At 39.4% G+C, this 20,578-nt stretch overlaps 1 protein-coding gene and 1 pseudogene across 3 annotated transcripts in view; one reads left to right on the top strand and one right to left on the bottom strand.

Moving 5' to 3' along the window:
• Positions 1-20,578, bottom strand: part of CDKL5 (cyclin dependent kinase like 5) — a 208,295-nt gene that overhangs the window by 76,165 nt on the left and 111,552 nt on the right. The window lies entirely within an intron of this gene.
• LOC115833500 lies at positions 2,721-2,848 on the top strand (annotated as a pseudogene).

The raw sequence follows: 20,578 nt of genomic DNA, 5'->3' as shown, positions 1-20,578 counted from the left end.
TAGAGGTCATATCTTCCTGGCTTTCTTTTGGGAGACTAAACAGATGTCTTAACTTTATTGGTTTGTTAGAAAAGGTCATTTTCAGAACCATGTGTTGCTTGTAAATCTTCACAGCCATGTTTTCTCTTCCCGTATCTTTTCAGTGTTTTCTCTGCTCCACCCTTTAAAACTCATCCTTATGGCCGGATGCGGTGGCTCATGCCTGTAATCCCAGCACTTTGGAAGGCCGAGGTGGGTGGATCACGAGGTCAGGAGTTCAAGACCAGCCTGGCCAACATGGTGAAACCCCATCTCCACTACAAATACAAAAATCAGCTGGGCATGGTGGCGCATGCCTGTAATCCCAGCTACTTGGGAGGCTGAGGCAGGAGAATCGCTGGAACCCAGGAGGTGAAGGTTGCAGTGAGCCGAGACCGCGCCACTGCACTCCAGCCTGGTGACAGAGCAAGACTCCATCTCCCCAAAAAAAAAAAAAACCTCATCCTTACTAAGATGGAAAGAGATCCACCAGGACTGGCATTTGGCCTCAACTTGAACTTCGAATATGAACTGATGCACCCCAGCCCGATTTTAGAACCTGGCTTGCTAGCACACATCCTTCTCATTGGGGTTGGCTGGTCTGAGGCTAAACTGCCTGGGCAGGGTTCCCTGAATAAGCCAGAAGAGCCCATGCCATTCATTAGCTGTTTACCTTGTGGCATTCTGGAGACCACATTTCCAAGCACAGCCTGTTCCCTTCCCTTTACCTTCACCCACACTTTGCCACGGGGACTCCGAATCCTAGGATGGTACATGCCTTTTCCAAACCTTCTTTGCTTCTTCCCTTACTATATTTAGGACATTTTAGTCTCTGCAAAGATCTGGAAATGCAGATGTTAACGCAGGCTAGCAGGGGAGTGAGAACTCCAGCTCTAGCAGTGTCAGATTATAGTTAACCTCAGTGAGATGGTTGCTTATTTTTCAGTTCCTGTGAGCATGGGTCCAAGGCATTTCCTACTCCCTTTGGATATCTGGCCTGATTTGGGTTCACAAAGTAAGATGAACAGCATGATGTTCAAGACTATGCTTTCAATCCAGTCCTGCTAATAAAATTAATTTTCCCTGGACTTTGCCAGCAATCTTCGATGTTTAGTTTCTTAATCTGCAGAACTTCATGGGTGTTTAACATCTTCATGGGTATTTAATGGAGAGGTAGGAAGTAACACGCCAAGCTTTATTACTTATTCTACCACCACCCTGAGATGCTATATATAATAAAGGTGTAGACAAAGAGAAAAACACACAAAAAATAACTCCGAAAAACTTGTTTTGAATTTAATTTATTCATAAAAGCATACCATTGCCCCCACAACGTCTGCAACAGAATGTCACCAGCTGTAGTTAGCAAGATAGGCATAGTTCACTACTTGTTTCAGTGTCTTTATTTAAAATATGAGGTATTTAAAAGCTGACATCTTAAGCAATAAACTAAGAATGTGATCAAATATATCAGTAATCTATTAATGATAATTCCATGCCTCACCCTTAATTCTACCTTAAAATTGGAATTGTATTATGTACTTTGGAACACAAACAGAAAGACTAGGTAACTTTAGATAAAGGTTCCTGAATTGTACTACTGTCTCCATGAGTAAACAAACTATATCAAGGCATTTCACATTTCCCAGAATAAATTTCCCCAGCTGGAAAAAAAAAATCAGAAAGAGAATAAAAAATAAATGTTATGAGTACTAACAAATACAAATATCTGGAGAGCCTATAGTTCCTTCAATATTCTCAAGATCTCTACCCCATAAAAATCAAGCCTCAATCACTAGAGAATCATACTAGACAGAGAGACTTATAACCATCAACTCACTTGCGTTGCTGACTGTCTAAAGCTTTGGGTCATTGTTTTATTTCCAGTATTAATTGTCCCTTACTTAAGATTCTGGCAAAGCAACTAATTGGTATTAACAGCCATACAATTTACTAAGTTACTTTAAAATGCAGTTATATAACTTAATTGTGCTCTGGAACACTGAATTCTTTAAACCGATCATATACTGTATAAGGGAGTAGCAGGAGTCATTATTTTTCAAATGTTTTGCTAAAATATCCAACAGGTATCATGAAACAGAACAGAGTAAAATACTCTTTTATTCTACTATTCACGGATTAAGCCATTTCAAAAGGTTCTAACAGTTATTCCTCAGTATCTACGAGGATACAGAGGGGGCCACTGGTTCCAGGATCCCCGAGGATACCAAAATCCATGGATGCTCATCCCTGACATAAAATGGCATAGTATTTGCATATAACCTATGCACATTCGCCTATATACTTTAAATTATCTTTTGATTCCTTATACTACCTAGTACAATGTAAATGCCATGCAAATAAATAGTTGTAATACTGTGTTATTTTTTATTTGTATTTTTTATTGTTGTATTTTTTAGTTGTTTTTGTTTTTCTGAATATTTTCGATCCTCAGATGGTTGAATTCATCGATGTGGAACCTGCTGATACGGAGGGCTGTCTATAGTCTACAATTCATTTTCTAATTACTCTCTGAGGAAGTGCTTTCTTGGGAGAAATTCTTTATTTCATCACCCAAATAGCAGGGAATATAACTTGATAACTAAATTATTTTAAATATTTCTGTTCACGTTTTATTTGCAAATATCCTGTCTGCTACCTGAGCATAAGTAAAACCCTACAAACACAGAAACTACTACTTTATCGCTTCTCAGCCTTTTGGCTAAGATCAAGTGAAACTAGTACTTTTTTTTTTTTTTTTTTTTTTGAGACGGAGTCTTGCTCTGTTTCCCAGGCTGGAGTGCAGTGGCGCAGTCTCGGCTCACTTCAACCTCCGCCTCCCGGATTCAAGGGATTCTCCTGCCTCAGTCTTCTGAGTAGTTGGCATTGCAGGCACGCGCCACCACACCCAGCTAATTTCTGTATTTTTAGTAGAGACGGGGTTTCGCCATGTTGGCCAGGCTGCGAAACTACTACTTTATAGACTAGTATGGTCCCTGAAAAAGTAAGCTTCATTTTAAGTTATTATTTTTAAGTACTCTTGCACCAAGCCCCACCCTAAGTGCTTCCCATGGATTATCTCACTTAATTCTCAAATCATCATTATGAGGAGATCTTATGCTCAATTTACAGATGAGGATACTGAGTTTTAATGAAGTTCCATAATTTGTCCCATGATCACACAGCTAAGACGTAGCAGAGCTGAGATTTTAAACCCAGGAAGACTGATTCTGAATGCCATTTCTCAACCATAATCATGCTATGCTGTCTTTGCAAGCCATGTGTATGTAAATTTTGTTGTAGAAAATGATTCCGAAACACACACACACACGCACACATCACTGAGGAGAAATGTTAGCACCAATGAACATTTCGAAATAGTTTTCTAATAATATGTTATAATATTTATACACTTAAAAGTACAGGCAAATATTTCATTACTTCCATCTTTATCTTTTTTACTGTGTAGAAACCTTCTAAAATAACTTAGTCCAAAAGTATTTATTTTTACATTATAAGTAAAACTATAAAATGGGAGGAAATTCAAGCACAGGATACATTCTATTGCAGGTCAGAGCTAATATGCATTTGCCAAGTACTATAGAAATATAAGATACCATCCATGATATTCAGTGATAAAAGCTAGATTTCTCCAGGAAATTCCTTAGAGATCTTGACTTATTTATTATTTGAAAACTACCATAGTTTGTCAATACTAAAAGTTAGATTTACTGCTAAATTTCAGTACTTCAGACCAAATCACACACAAAAAAAATCTATACCAAAGAAAAAGAGCGTTTCAATCAGTCAACTAACAAATGTTTATTGGACCTCTGCTTTATGTAAGGTTTTCTTTTGTATCCTGTGTTTGACATGAGTGAGTAAATGAAGCTGTCTTATATACACAGAAGTTTACAACCTGGTATGTAATAACGCATGACAGTAAGTTAAAAATGCATGACAAAAGCTAAAAAGTATAACAAGTGTTATATGATATGCCACAGAAGTTCAAAAAAGATCATGCAAATATACAGAAAAAATGTATATCCCCTTCAGATTTAACAGTTGACAATATTTTGGCTTATTTGCTGTAGATCTCTTGCCTTTTGAAATGTAAAATGCCGAAAATAAAACTTCATTCATTCCCATTCCCTCTACCCAGAGGTAATTTCTATCCTGAAGTTGATAGTATCATTCCCACATATTTTTACCACTACAAATGAATTTGCCCATAAATTGTATTGTTTTGTGCACTAAAAATCATGTAACTAGCATATGCTATTGCATGTATCTTTTTTCAACCACTTAACAAAAATACAATCTGTATCTGAGATTAAAAACTAAATCTAGTTCAATGGTTCTCCCTTGGGGGGGTGACTGTGCTCCCCCCAAGACATCTGGGGACACTTTTGGTTGTCACATAGGCTGGGGGCACTACTGGGATCGAGTGAGTAGAGACCAAGAGTGCTGCTAAACATCCTACAATGCACGGGACAGTGCCTACAACAGTCCTAGCCCCAAATGTCAAAAGTGCTAAGGGTAAGAAACTCTGCTTGAGTTTATTCATTTTAACCATTTTGTGGTATTTCCCTATAAACATTCCCCCTTAAAAATGTGAGAATGCCATGGCACGTGTATACCTATGTAACAAACCTACACATTCTGCACGTGTACCCCAGAACTTAAAGTATGATAATAAAAAAAAATTGAGAATGATCACTTGTTGAGGAGATCAGGTAAAGCTTTACTGAAAAGATTAATATGCTATGAAAGGAAATTTTAATTGAAAAAGAGAAGATTAAAAGATCCATTCTCCAAAAATCATTAAAATTATCACAACACTAAAATGTCTACACTCATTTTTTATAAAACAATGATTACTTTTATCATAACTTTTGTAATACAGCTCCATTAAGATATTATACCGTGAAATGGCCGGGCGTAGTGGCTCATGCCTGTAATTCCAGCACTTTGGGAGGCCAAAGCGGACAGATCACCTGAGGTCAGGAGTTCGAGACCAGCCTGGCCAACATGGCAAAACCTCATCTCTACTAAAAATACAAAAATTAGCCTGGCGTGGTGGTGAGGGCCTGTAATCCCAGCTACTTGGGAGGCTGAGGCAGAAGAATTACTTGAACCGGGAGGTGGAGGTTGCAGTGAGCTGAGATCATGCCACTGTACTCCAGCCTGGGCGACAGAGTGAGACTCTGTCTCAAAAAAAAAAAAAAAAAAAAAAAAAAGACAGTGAAATATACCAAAAGGTATACTGAAAACATATTTCCTTTTTTTTTTTTTTTAAATTTCAGGAATGTTTTTCACTTGGCCAAAAACAATTTAGTGGAGTCCCACCAAGTCTATACCATTACCTGGCACAATGAGAACACTTAGACACAGGGAGGGGACCATCACACACCGGGGCCTGTCGTGGGGTGGGGGGAGGGGGTTGGGATAGCATTAGGAGATATACCTAATGTAAATGACGAGTTAATGGGTACAGCACACCAACATGGCACATGTATACATATGTAACAAACCTGCATATTGTGCACATGTACCCTAAAACTTAAAGTATAATTTTATATATATTATATTATATAATATATAATATATTATATATTATATATTATATTATATAATATATAATATATTATATATAATATAATATAATATATAATATATATTACTATATATAAATATATATTATATATAAATTATATATAATATATATATTATATATAAATTATATATAATATATATATTATATATATATATAAATACCTGGCAAAACTGCCTATTAAGGTTGACATGATGGAGCTATTATTACAGGAAACATTGATGTAAACTCTCACCTGCTCATAATTAGAATTAAATGGTATGCTAAAAGTACTTTAAGAAAACTCTTATAATTTAGAAAGCATTACAAGAAAAACTGTGTATTTACTTCATGTACCGTCTCTAAAAAGAAGATAGTCTTATGAAAATACTAATACTTCATCAAGAACATGAGACAGCAGGTAGCCAAAAAGAAGACGTGAGAAGTGGGATCTCACAAAGAGACTTTGTATAATGACTGCCTTCCGGGCGGATCACTTGAGGTCAGGAGTTCGAGAACAGCCTGGCCAACACGGTAAAAGTCCATCTCTACTAAAAATACAAAAAAATTAGCCCGGCGTGGTAGCACACACCTGTAGTCCCAGCTACTCGGGAGGCTGAGACGTGAGAATCACTTGAATCCAGGAGGCGGAGGTTGCAGTAAGCCGAGATCACGCCACCACATTCCAGCCACTGGGGCAGACAGAGTTAGATTCTGTCTCCAAAACACACACACACACACACACACACACACACACACACACACACACACACACACACACAAACTGCCTTCAAGCCAAGTCAGTGATAAATTTCCAACACAACAACTCTGTTTTCTCATTATTTCCAATAAGACATAAAATCTCTTCTACCATCTCTGGGCTGGATCTGCCCTCCATGAATCTTTTGTTGAGATGTAAAATGAGAATGTATGAGTGTAAAATATTCAGATAGAATGCCTAACCATTCCCGCATCTTCCCCTACAAAACCTGGGCCTGTCTCCTGTCCCATATATCTCAGTGAACACTAGCCAGAAATTTGGGATCACTATTGCCATCTCCCTTGTCTGCACCACCAAATCCATCCAGTCTTATCACTAAGTGCTGTTGGGTTTTGCCTCCTACATTGTTTTCAAATGGGTTCACTGTCCTGTACCTGAATGCTCCTCCTACCCCTGGTCAAGCCTTTGGCACTTTCACCTTGAGTACTGCCACAGCCCTTCTGATATGTTCATCCCCTCAGCAACCAGGTTCTTCCTTGGGAAAGGAAATCTGATTTCAAGCTCCACCATTCCCCTGAAAATTCTCCCAAACTCCACTAACCTGACAACTCCGTCGCAGCTGCTCCACATGGCAGGCCAGGTAGCTCTTCCACCTCCTCTCCCTAGGTCTCCCTTGTTGCTGAGTCACGTCTCTCCTCGCCACATTCTCTACTGTCTTAGGGTCTATTCCCTTTGTTCTTGCAAGCTTTGCCCTCCCTTGCCCACTCAACCCTCTCTCATCCCCCAGATCCTGGCTCAATCAATCCTCACTTCCTCAGAGGAGCCTTCCCACGGCTCCTTGATGAGATATGAAGGCCCTGTGGTATTCTCTCAGCAAGCACCTCTTCTTTATAACTTGCATTAAAGTTCCACCTTTACAGATTTACATGATCACTTGATCAAGGTCTGACTCTACCACTAGACTGCAAGCTTGTAGTTGAGAAATAAATGCAGGTGGTCCAAAATGTGCTCAGCAAAAAAGGAGAAGAGCTAGTCCAAATATCTTACTGTATTGTGTCGCCAATGTAAAACATATATCCTGCTGGCCTGGCTCATTCTTCTCTTTGGATATCAGTTACTAATTCTACCATAGCCTAACACTTTTTCCTACCATAATTTTAAAAAGAAAAAGACATTCCTTGGTATATAAGGAAAAACCAACCAGCCAAGAACACAGAATGCAAATATATACATTTCGGGGTTTTTTTTCTTTCTTTTTTTTTTTTTTTTTGAGACGGAGTCTCGCTCTGTTGCTCAGGCTGCAGTGCAATGGCACAATCTCGGCTCACTGCAACCTCCACCTCCCAGGTTCAAGCAATTCTCTTGCCTCAGCCTCCTGAGCACTGAGATTACAGGCACACGCCACCATGCCCGGCTAATTTTTGTATTTTTAGTAGAGACGGGGTTTCACCATGTTGGCCAGGCTTGTCTCAAACTCCTGACCTTGTGATCTACCCGCCTCGGCCTCCCAAAGTGCTGGGATTACAGTCGTAAACTGGCCACATTTCGGTTTTTTTAAGGGACGGATTCCCTAGGAGACATATTAGATCTGTTTTTCTATGCTTTAGAAAGTTTCGGAAGGGTGTGGTGGCTCATGCCTCTAATCTCAGCACTTTTGGAGGCCGAGACGGGCAAATCGCTCGAGCCCAGGAGTTCGATACTAGCCTGGGCAACATGGTGAAACCCTGTCTCTACACACACACACACACACACACACACACACACACACACACACACACACACACAAAACAAAAGATTAGCTGGGTGTGGTGGTGTAGACCTATAGTCCCAGCTACCTGGGAGGCTGAGGTAGGAGGATCCTTTGGGCCAGGAAGGTTGAGGCTGCAGTGAGCCCAGACTCTGCAACTGTGCTCCAGCCTGAGCAACAGAGTGAGACACTGTCTCAAATAATAATAATAATAATACTAATAATAATAATAATAATGTCAAGGTATCTAGTAAGGCTATGAGACTTGGGGCCACCTTAGATGGCTGACATTTGAGTGCCACAAATGTGAGAACAAAACCACATTAAAAGCCTTGGACCACTTAATTGATAAATGCAAACAAACCCACATATCCAGAAATCCTTTGTAAGTACTTGTAATATGCTCCATTGTAACTATTATAGTCAGTATCAGCCTGAAGGGACGCTGGCTGATAATGCCAAAGAATGAACTAAGAGGGCTAGTTTACACAGAGCTATACACTAAAAATAGGTACATCTTATTGTATATAAGTGGGTAATTCAAGATTAAACACTTAAAAATAATTTACCTCATAGTTCCAGGACTAATATAAATTTACTACCCTATGTTCATATTATAGATTAGGTAATTAATAAAATGTTCAAAAAGTAAAATATAGTTATCAAAGTGAAAAATGAGACATTCAGAGAACAATTTTCCTTAATCCCTCTGGCAGAAAATACCAACTATTTTCAAAGGAAAAAGGGAACGGTGAACTTTCAAAACAATCTAGCTCCATACTTATAGATCATATAAAATTTGAGATGCATCTCATTTTTATATAAAATCCACATCTTCAAACATTATATGTAGATACCCTCAAACCACCTTGTCTACACCAAATTCACACCAAATTGTCTGCAAATGAATGAGAATTTTGAAGACTACATGGCAGTGATGCCTGTCAGACAGCCTTTCAGTTTATTATTAACCATCACGTCTATACTGCAGTTATTGTGCAATTGTGTTACTATTTCATTTTGTCCGTATTTTATAACAATGAGGAGACGAGAAAATGAAAATTTCACTTCTAGTGGTCAAGTAACTGAGACCAAGATGGCATTAGGCATGCCAACTGCAGGCAATCTAAACCTCAGATAATCATTGGACTTAAAAGCTATGTTCCACTGTGAATGAAGAATACAAAATTTAAATTTAAATGCAGGAAATATATCCTCAAAGACTATCTTGCTGTGGCAGGAACAGTAATTTATAGCACACTAAATTTAACCCGTGCCAAGAAAATGTAGCTTTTAAATTTTCTGTAACTGTTTTAACCTTGCTTTTCAAGCCCCCACACTTGACTTTAACTTGCATTATATGGTAGCGCAGTCCCTTCTGGTTTATAGTCTTGTTCAGGTAAATGCTAAGTTTTTCCATTTTCTCCCTGCTTCTACCAAGATGGCAGCTGTGGGTATGGATGTGGGTGGGGTTACAGAACTTCACTGTAGTAAGGTAGAGGTTCTCAGGTCTCCAAGACAAGGTTCCTTATAGGCGTGGACTCCAGACACTGGCCTGAGGCTGCTGTTGGAGCTCAAGGAGGCTGCAGACTCAGGTATGCTCTCTTGGCCCAGAGCCCAGGGATCTACCCCAGTTGATCTGTCTCTAATCGGTGCGGAAGACACCTAGACTCCTTAATCTCATTTACACCCAAGACCTGGCTCAATCAGTGTCAGCTACAGTGTGGCTGTCAGCTACAGTGTGGGTATCAGCTTGCCCCTCAACACATCTTTCCCACTGACAGGTTCACTGGCTCTCAACCCAGCTACCTGGAGTGTGAAGTAACTTTGGGATTCCTTAGAAGCCACTCACCAGCTAAAGGAGGCCTGGCAGTCCTCTTCACCTAACCACAGCGTGCTACATTTTCTTCTGCTGTGGCTGCTTACATTGTGTTAAAGCAGCCTTGCAAGACAGTTTCTTCCCCAAGTTACAAGAGGGGGATGGGGCATAAGCTTCCTTCACTTTTGGCTTACCCTCAACCTACCCACTCCCTAAACCTTGAATTTCAGTTCCCTAAGGTGATGGGGGCGGGGAATGACAAGAAATATATACCTGAACACCTGCCTGCTCTAACTCTACCTGTTCTTCCCACATTCCTTTGACACCTGAATGGGCTGTCCTTCATTTCTCCTTTAATACTCAAGGAATTTCCCCTACAAAGTGGCATTCATCCTGCTCTCTTTCCTGGGGACATGATAAAAGAAAAGATCAGAAGAGGAAAACCAATTTATTGACCAAAGATACATCATCAGGTATTCCAAAAGTATTATCCCCGCTAAATAAAGATTCAAGAATATTGACAGAATAAAAAACAAAGTTTAAAATTATGGACTGATGATCAGCATAAAAATGCATGGTCCAAATGAAGAGAAAAATCTATTGCTCTGTTGAATGACTGACAGAGCTTGCTAGAGATTCCTTTATCAAGGGAGGGACTGACTGTGCCTTTCTTATGACCAATTGTTTCAGTAAGTTATGTAGAGACCATTGAAGTCAGTATACTTAATTTTTGCAATTATTCATGTATAAACAATGTACAGGTAGTTAACAATAGCATAGCTACTACAGAGCAAGTTGCTCACTGCTTTCTCAGAGCCTGAACAAAAGCCAGACCCATGTGTATATACTCATACCTTCTGCTGACGTTAGAGACAGTAGAGCAAAAATGGTAATAAATTAATGCTCAATAAAAAAATGCTTGATTCTGTTTTGTTTTTATTCATCAACATACTGATGAATGGTGCATGCACGTATATAAAATCTGTAAGTCTTGAATTTTGGCAAATACAATATCCTAATTTTACATTTTCTTATAAAATAAGAAAATGAGAATACTAAAATCGCAAATAAAGCCAATGCACCAAGGTTTAATTTTTCCCAATTCATGAGACATATGGCTGTTTTAGAACAGGCACAAGCTTAACAAAACTCTGAAGTTCAAAGAAAGCAAACAGCAATTTGGTTCTGTATAACATCTTCGGGCTACCTAGGCACAAGGTGCTCAGGTGCGTAATGGCTACGACACTGCTAAGATGTGAAAGACTGTGACATACAGAACAGAAACACAGAAACTCCCTATTCAAGCACTGAGCTGGGTTATCTCTAGAAACCCTGTGACCACACTTTCTGACAGATGTGCTCACAAAGCAGGCAAGGAAGCAGAATAGGACAATTGAAATCTGAAAAAGGTTCCAAGTCACAGCGTTTTGCCATAACCATATCTACAGAGAAAAGTGAAAAATAACATTCAACATAGGTAGTAACAATTTTTATTTTCTTTTCCTAAAATCTGATTTTCAAAGTATCTCGTTAAGCTTGTAATAATTCCTCATATCTTATTATACATTGTGTAGAAAACTAGAAAATGCCAGATTTGCTTTCTCTTAGCACAGAAAGAGAAGGCTGTCAGATATAAACCAGCAGCCCGTGCTATTTTTCAAAGAGCTATGTGTAAAATATAATAAGGTTTCTCTTCAAGTAATCTGATCAATCTTTTATTCTTTAATTCATAGTATCCCCCCCTTTTTTCTCCTTTTTCCTTTTTGCCTTTGTTAAATGCCCAGGCATGCCTCAATACCAAGCGTTATCAATACCAGCTCACATTCCTTCCCTTATTTAAAAAAAAAAAAACTTTCTAGCTCATTACAAACACCCCTTCCCTTTCCTCTTTACTTTCTTTTACGTGCCCACCCTATCTAAAAAACAAAAAATCAAATGTTTAGCCAACCAAATTTAATTTAAATTATACAACGCAACCCCGGCCAACAAAAAAATACAAAAACAAAACTCACGACAAAAATTAAAACTCTCGTGCCCTTTGTTCAAGTATATTCTCATGACAACTGGCCGAAAAGGTACCCCTCTGCGCAAAAATAAAATTGCTTTGCTAAAAATCCTTTTGTTCAAGTGTTCAATTTCCTTAAGATTTTAAGCATTATTCCTAACATATGTCTAGTTTGTCTTACATCCAAGTATCTAGCATTGTATCTTACGAATGTAATTAAAAGTCTGCTCAATTAAATTGTATTATCACACAGGCCTGGAAGAGGAACTGTTTACCACCATCATATTGGCCTGATGACCAATGTATACCACACCTTGAGCACTAAAGCAAAAGGAGGAAGAGACAAAACTCCCAAAAGTTTTGTCTGTTGTCTTGAAACAACAGTGGCATGTAAGTCTCGAGCAATTCAATGTTTCAAGAGAATTAGCCAAAGAACACTGTAAACCTGAATAAAATGTTTGTGTCTGGTTATTTGATGTCAAGAACATCACTGAGGCACTCTAGTTAAAATCCTCTTTAAATAATATTCTCTAAAAGGCCTCAGTAAGATCATCAGTTTTGCATATAACGAAAATTTAAAATATTCACAGCTGTTAATCACAGGAATTCAGGAAAAGAATGCTGCATTACATATTATGCAGCCTGGAGGCTTTCAGGATAACGTTCTAATTCCATGCTTTACCTCCTAATTTGTAAGGAAAAGCTCCCTCGCTCATGTCACACCTAATCATTTGCAGTTAGTTTCTCAACTAAGCCTTCACACACACTTGCTTTTATCTGCTCGCACTCTGCCTCAAGCATTCATTCTTCATTCATTCATTCATTTATTCAACTAACAAACATTTTTCAAGCTCCTACTATGTAACAGGCACTGGGAATACAAACAAGTTACATTCTGGAGGGAAGAGACATATAACAAGGAAACAACAGAACAAGATCATGGTAACAAAACAGACAATTCAATAGAGTACTGGTGCAGTACCTAAGGAGGTGATGTTTTAGCTTTACTGAAATGACAAGAAGCCAGCCCTTCTACTTCTAGTTCACTCCTTTTACACCTTCAAAACCCTCCTTCAGGAAGCACTGCAGGATCCCCCACCTCTTGTTTTGTGTACTCCTCTTTTCGTGATCCCAACTCCCTATTCACACCTCCAGCAAACCACTCACCACAACTGCACTGGAATCTATGCTTTGCCATGCAGCCTCACTTCCCAGCCAGTGATTAAGATCCATGAGGGTAGGTACCTCACTTAACTCTGTGCCCCTGAGACCTAGCAGAAAGGCCCCCACCAAAAGGATGTGATGGATGGGTTAGGCAGTTCAGCTGTTCTAAATACCTCTGATGAAACTTACAGTAACCAATAAGAAATGAGACAAGGGACATGCTGGGCAAAGAAAGAAGATATGTAACTTGTTTGGGTGCGATGGCTCACGCCTGTAATCCAGCACTTTGGGAGGCCGAGGCAGGTGGATCACCTGAGGTCAGGAGTTCGAGACCAGCCTGGCCAACATGGTGAAACCCCATCTCTACTAAAAATACAAAAATTAGCCAGGTGTGGTGGCAGGCGCCTGTAATCCCAGCTACTAGGGAGGCTGAGACAGAAGAATCATTTGAATCCGGGAGGCCGAGATTGCAGTGAGCAGAGATTGCACCATTGCACTCCGGCTTGGGTGACAAGAGAGAAACTCTGTCACATACACACACACACACACACACACACACACACACACAAGAAGTAGAAGATATGTAACTTAAACATGGCAGAAAGTAAAAACAAATATTATCTTGTTAAAAGAAACAACCACCTGAGTTTTCAAACGGATAACCTGTTTTTTTACATTTTCATGCTCTGACAGCCATGAACACCTACCTCCAGGGCAGAGAGTACACCCCAATTTCTGTGCCACCATGATAAGCCTTTCCCTTCTGGAGTGTGGTCACTCTGTAATCACTGACCATGCCCTTCTCACCCTTTATCCCAAACAACCAACAGGACTCACTAGAGTAGGTGTGTTACCAAATGTCTATTTAATGAACTAATCTGAAGTTTTAAAGCTCACTCCTGTGGTTTCTCTTGACCTAGAACTAACAAAGAATCTTATTATATCAACAAAATGTATTCAAATGGCATGGAAGATAAATCAATATGAATTTGAAAAAAAATCTGCCTCAGATAAATCACATAGTGGCTAGTGTTCATGGAAATTTAAGAGCCAATGGTATGAAAACATGCAAATTAATGGAGAAATACATTATTCCTAACAAAACATGGCAGAAAATTTATATTCACATTCTGTGTTTACAAAGAATAGAACAAACTGTAAGATTATAGTACCAAGTACACAGAATATGCATGTAAATGAAACTTAGATTCTACATTTCAAATGAACAAAAAAATTTAAACATTTTCACTGAAAAAGCAAGGTAAAGGGCAGTATGAATCTTTTCTCAACAGAGGAATATGGCTATAGAATAACTGCTTTACAATTATGTCCCTACAGAATTTAAATGTACTGGCATGGATAATATTTACATAATGACTTGTGAGTCACATCCTTCTAGTTATTCTACTACCTGTATTTAAACACAAAGACATGTAAAAACAATAGAAATGATCACAAATGTATAACAAAATATGATATATAATAGATATACACAATCAGAAATAATCTGGTTAAATTTTTTATTGAGCCCTAAGCAACCAAACAAAAAAGCAGAGATTTCCTTTTATTTTTCTTTATTATTATTATTATTATTATTTGAGACAGAGTTGCACTCTATCACCCAGGCGGGAGTGCAGTGGCTCGATCATGGCTCACTGCAGCCTTGACATCCCCAGGCTCAGGTGATCCTCCCACCTCATCCTCTGAGTAGCTGGGACTACAGGCTACTATCTGTGTGCCACCACACAAGGCTAATTTTTATACTGTTTGTAGAGACAGGGTCTCCCTACGTTGACCAGGCTGGTCTCTAACTCATAGGCTCAAGCAATCCTCCCGCCTCGGCCTCCCACAGTGCTGGGATTACAGGTGTGAGCCACTGCACTTGGCCAAAAGCAGAGATTTCTAACAAAATCATTGTTTCCTACTTATAGAAACGAACCAAAAAATCTGATTATACTTCAAACAGTTGTAAATGTAACCTATTACTGGTTATTTTTTATACTCTTGTTGCCAAATCTATGTGGTTTAATAAGAAAGAAAACAAAAACTTTTCTAATTAGAAACATACTTTAGTAACATTTAATTGTGTGACACTTTTTAGAAGTGTCACTTTTTAGAAGCCTAGAACACTTATTTTACATACATCAATCTTAATTTCAAGCAAATAATAGAAAAGCAAAGTAAAACTCAAAGGTTGTCACGTCGCTGAAAGAAGGGTAAGAAGAACTTCAGCTCTGAGCTAGACTGCCTGCATTTGAATCCTGGCTCTACCACCTACTACCTGAGTGGCCTTAGGGAAGTTCCTTAACTTCTCTGTGCCTCAATTTCCTCCGGAGAAAATCGGATATAATAATATAACTTATTCCTGAGGTTGCTATTAGGATTAAATGAGAAGATACAAGTAAAATGCTTAGAACACACATGAGTTAAAAAAACAGTATCACCATTATCACCCACTACCATCAAGGAGAAAGTTCAGAAATGTTCTACTTTTGGGCATTCCCAAATCATCACAACCAAATTTCCAAAGGAACTCAGAGATCATGAGGTTGTATCCCTGAGATCTAGTTTCTCCTGCCCATGGGGAGAACTAACAGTCCTTATTATTATAAAGCCCAGACTCACAAAGGCAGTAGAGCTGAACTTCCCATCCAATAGAGCTAAGGTTCCTCCAGGAGTGGGAGGATCATGGGACCACAGCTTCTGCATGAGGCAGAGAGGGGTGTTCAGGACTTCTGACAGTTGTGGTACTTGCGGAGATTCCACCTGTCTGATCACTAAGCACCATAGCCTGGAGAGTTGGGGCCAGGGAAGCACTACCCACTGGATGGCAGCTCCTGGCAAAGGGTTTAATTGTAACCAGAGTAACAACAAGGCACTAAGCACTAGATCCCTTCCCCATTTGCCTAGTACCTCATAAACCAAAGGAGGCTTACCTCAACCAATGAAAGGGGAGGAAGCTCCCACAATACTACCAGCCAGGTAGTATGAAGCTAGATTCCGTTTTTATTTCTAAAAGAATTGTGAGTGGTTTCCATCTGAGTATAATGGGGCAAATTAAAACTGATTCCAGAGGTCTCTGAACTCTACAAAACTATCAGCTATTTGAAAGTAAGGATCATGTCTCAGTCCCATCTGTAGACCCAAGGGTCAGTCACTGTGCCTGACACATAGTATATTTGAAGAATAAATTATTAAGTTTATTCTTTAAATATTAAAATATGTTACTATTATACAAAACGGTGTTAAAAGATTTTAGAATTTTCATTATATATTAAACACATGCACACACAGACTTCTCATTCTGGTCAAGATGGAGCAGCCCCACTCCTTCCAGGTCCTCTTCCTTAAGACTAAAAATCCTTGACTGTGACACACAAACGTGCATAGGAAGCCAAGATGGAAAGAAGATGGCACACTGCATGGGGACTTTGGCACTTGAGAGGGAAGTTCCTGGGTTTCCTTATTGTCTCCCATATATGCCCATATATGCCCAGTAAGGTGTTTCAAAAGCCTTCAACCTGGAACCACTGATAGACAAATACAAAAAAAAAAAAGCTCCAAGAAAAGCCTGTTCTTTCAGCCAAAAGACCAGGAAAAGAGTAGGCTAACAACTGAAAATCTTTTTGGCAATACCCTCCCTATTCCAGGCAACAGGGAGGGTACTGCCAAAAAGAAAATGGAAAAACTGCAGCAATAGAAAAACTGCAGCACCACCCCACTGAGGTTTCGGCAGGGCTAAGTGGGAAAACACTCTTTTACACATACACATCCCGAGAAAGCAGGCGGCACCGTTACAATTCCCTCCCTGATGAGATCAGTGAGGCTGACCAAGGAGCTAATCTTGCATTGCCCATCAGGCCATAGCACCTCTGACTCCCCGGCCAGGGTAGTGTCTGCAAGATGTAGCTGAGGCAATAAGGCAGGTGCAAATCTGAGATCCGATTTCACTGGGGAGGTATTGGTGGGGCCAAATGATGAGCTGAACATCCACCTCACCCATCTGCAATGAGGCAGTGTGAGTAAAAGTGGAGCTTTTGCAGAGGTGGTATCAATGGGACCAAGAGGGAAATTGAATATACACATTTGCCCTTATCCTATACCTCAACTGGGTGGCTACCTGCTAAAACACACATTAAATAGGATCCAGAGTCTTGCAATATCCAAAATGACCAGGATACAAAAAAAAAAAAAATCATATCAGGAACCATGAAAATCACAACCCGAATGAATGAAAGAAGACAATTAAGAGACATTAACATTGAGATGAAGCAGATGCTGGAATTATCTGACGGAGATTTTAAAGCAACCCTAATAAAAATACTTCAATAAAGAACCCAGAAGAGCCCATGGGCACAGACAAAAAAGAGCCCCAACAAAAGCCTTCTCTTCTCCAGCTAAAGGACCAGGAAAAGAACAGCCTAGCAGGACAAAAGACTTTAGACAATAACTACTCTACTCCAGCCACAAAACAGTGAAAACTGGGGCCCCACCAATGCCAGCAAATGCTGCAAAGAGAACATGTCTAATCCCCTGCCAGGCTGGTGTCAGTGGAGGCCAACGTGGGGAGCAGTAACAAGATACTCCTGGTCCTCCAGCCAGAGTGCTCAGCAAAGGCCTAGGGAGCTGGAATTCCCACCCAACAAAGCAGCAGCAAGGAGCCCCTCTCAGTGGGTGTCAATGGAGGTGGAATTAGAAAACTCAACTTCCATCCCCTTCCTTTCCAGAACGGGTGTCAGAGAAGGTCAAGAAAAACAGGAGATTAAATAAGATCCAGAGTCTAATGACATAACATCCAAAATGTCCAGGTTTCAGTAGAAAATTATTCATCATACTAAAAAGTAGGGAAATCTCAACATGCAAAAAAGACTAACAGGTGCCAACAAAGATTGTAGAGATGTCAGAATCATCACAGAAAAAATTTCCAAGCTGCCATCATACAAATACTTTAGAGTAATTACAAGCATACTTGAACCAAATAAGAAAATATAGGAACTCTCAACAAATTAATTGAAGATACAAAAAAAAAACTTTAGGCCAGGCATGGTGGTTCATACCTGTTATCCCAGCACTTTGGGAAGCCAAGACAGGAGGACTGCTTGAGTCCAGGAGTTGGAGACGAGCCTGGGCAACATGGTGAAACCTGTCTCTACAAAATAAAGAAAAATTAGCTGGGCACGCCTATGGTCCCAACTACTTGGGAGGCTGAGGTGGAGGATCACCTGAGCCTAGGGAGGTGAAGGCTGCAGTGAGCAATGATTGTGCAACTGCACTCCAGCCTGGGTGATAGAGTGACACCCTGTCTCAAAAAAACAAAAACGAACAACAACAAAGAAAAACTTTATGAATTGAAAAATAAAGCAAATAACTGAAATTTAAGACTCAGCGAATGGACTAAACAACAGAATGGAGAAGACAGAGGAAAGAATCTGAACTTAGAGACAGAATAGAAATAATCCAATCTTAACAACAGAAAAGAAATAGATGGGGGAAAAATGAACAAAGACTCAGAGACATGTGGCACTATAACAAAAGACCTAATATTCATGTCACTGGAGGTTCAGAAGGATGGGACAAACAGTAGAGCTGAAAATACATTCAAAGAAATCACAACGGAAAAATTCCAAATTTAGCAAAAGACATGACCAACAGATTCATGGAGCTAAGCAAACTCCAAACAAGATAAACCTAAAGTAATTCCAGCCAAGACACACTACAGTGAAACTTCTGAAAACTAAAAAACAAAAAAACAGCACCTTACCTATAGGAGAAAAACAATTTGAATGACAGTGTATTCTCATCAGTAACCACAGAGGCTAAAAGGAAACAGCACAATTTTCAAGCACTAAATAAAAGAACAGTCAGCTGGGCGTGGTAGCTCACGCCTGTAATCCCAGCACTTTGGAAGGCCGAGGCGGGCAGATCACGAGGTCAAGAGATCGAGACCATCCTGACCAACATGGTGAAATCCCGTCTATACTAAAAATTACAAAAATTAGCTGGGTGTGGTGGTGTGCGCCTGTAGTCCCAGCTACTCGGGAGGCTGAGGCAGGAGAATCGCTTGAACCTGGGAGGCAGAGGTTGCAGTGAGCCAAGATCGTGCCACTGCACTACAGCCTGGAGACAGAGCAAGACTCTGTCACAAAAAAAAAAAAAAAAAAAAAGAGGGGGAGGGGAAGGGGAAGGGGAAGGGGAAGGGGAAAGAAAAGAAAAGAACTGTCAATCAGAAATCCTGTATCAAGCAAAAATACCATTCAGGAATGAAAGAGAAATAAAGACATTCTCAGATGAAGGAAAACAAAGAGAAGTAGCTAGCAAACTTACCCTTAAAGAATGGTTAAAAGTAGTTTTCTAAATAGGAAGTAAAAGATAACCAGCCAGGTGTGGTGGTTCATGCCTGTAATCCCAGCACTTTGGGAGGCCAATGCGGGTGGACTGCTTGAGCCCAGGAGTTGGAGACCAGCCTGGGCAACATGGCAAAACCCTATCTATACCAAAAACACAAAAATTAGTCAGGCATGGTGGTGCACACCTGTGGTCCCAGCTACTCAGGAGGCTGAGGTAGGAGAATTGCTTGAGCCCAGGAGGTCACAAGGCTGCAGGGAGCTGTGATTCCACCACTGGGTGACCCTCCAGCCTGCGTGACAAAATGAGACCCTGTCTCAAACAACAACAACAACAACAAAGAAAGCAAAAGATAACCAAAAAAGCTTGGAATTTAAGAAAAAAATATTAGAACAGGCTACAAAAATAAAAGGTGGGGAATATAAGACTATCCTTTTGCTCATGAGTTTCATAAATCAGATTTGATGGTTGAGACAAAAATTATAAATTATAACATCATCTGATGTGGTGCTCGATGTATATAGAAGAAATACTTAAGACATATATATTATTTAAGTGGGGAGGGCAAAAAGGTCTAAAGGAGAGTAAGATTTCTACACTTCACTTGAGTGGTAAAACACTGATAATAGATTGTGGTAAATACAAATGTATATTTTAATACCTAGATCAATAACTAAGAACACAATACAAACTGATATACTAATAAACTGTATAAATAAGATGGAATCCTAAAACTTCCTGAAGACAAAAAAATAAGAAAATGAAACCAACAGGGTCTCATTGTCATATATAAAATACTATACCCAACAGCAGCAGAATACATGTTTCTTTCAAGAGCCCATAAAATATTCACCAAGACAGAACACATCTTGGGCCACAAAACAAACCTTAACAAATTTTAAAGAACTTAAATCATACAGAGTATTTTCTCTGACCACAATGGAATCTGATTAAATATCAGTAAGAGAAAGACAACAGGAAAATCTCCAAATAGTTAGAAATGAAACCTAACATTTCTAAATAATCCATGGGTCAAAGAAGTAGTCTCAAAGGAAATTCTAATTTCATAGAACTTGATGAAAATGAAAATACAACATATATGAAAATATGTGGGATGCAGCTTAAGCAATATTGAGAGGGAAATTTATAGTATTCAATGTATACAT

The sequence above is a fragment of the Nomascus leucogenys genome, chromosome X (assembly GCF_006542625.1).
Source record: "Nomascus leucogenys isolate Asia chromosome X, Asia_NLE_v1, whole genome shotgun sequence".
Taxonomy (NCBI): domain Eukaryota; kingdom Metazoa; phylum Chordata; class Mammalia; order Primates; family Hylobatidae; genus Nomascus; species Nomascus leucogenys.
This window is presented reverse-complemented; position numbering and strand designations above follow the sequence as displayed.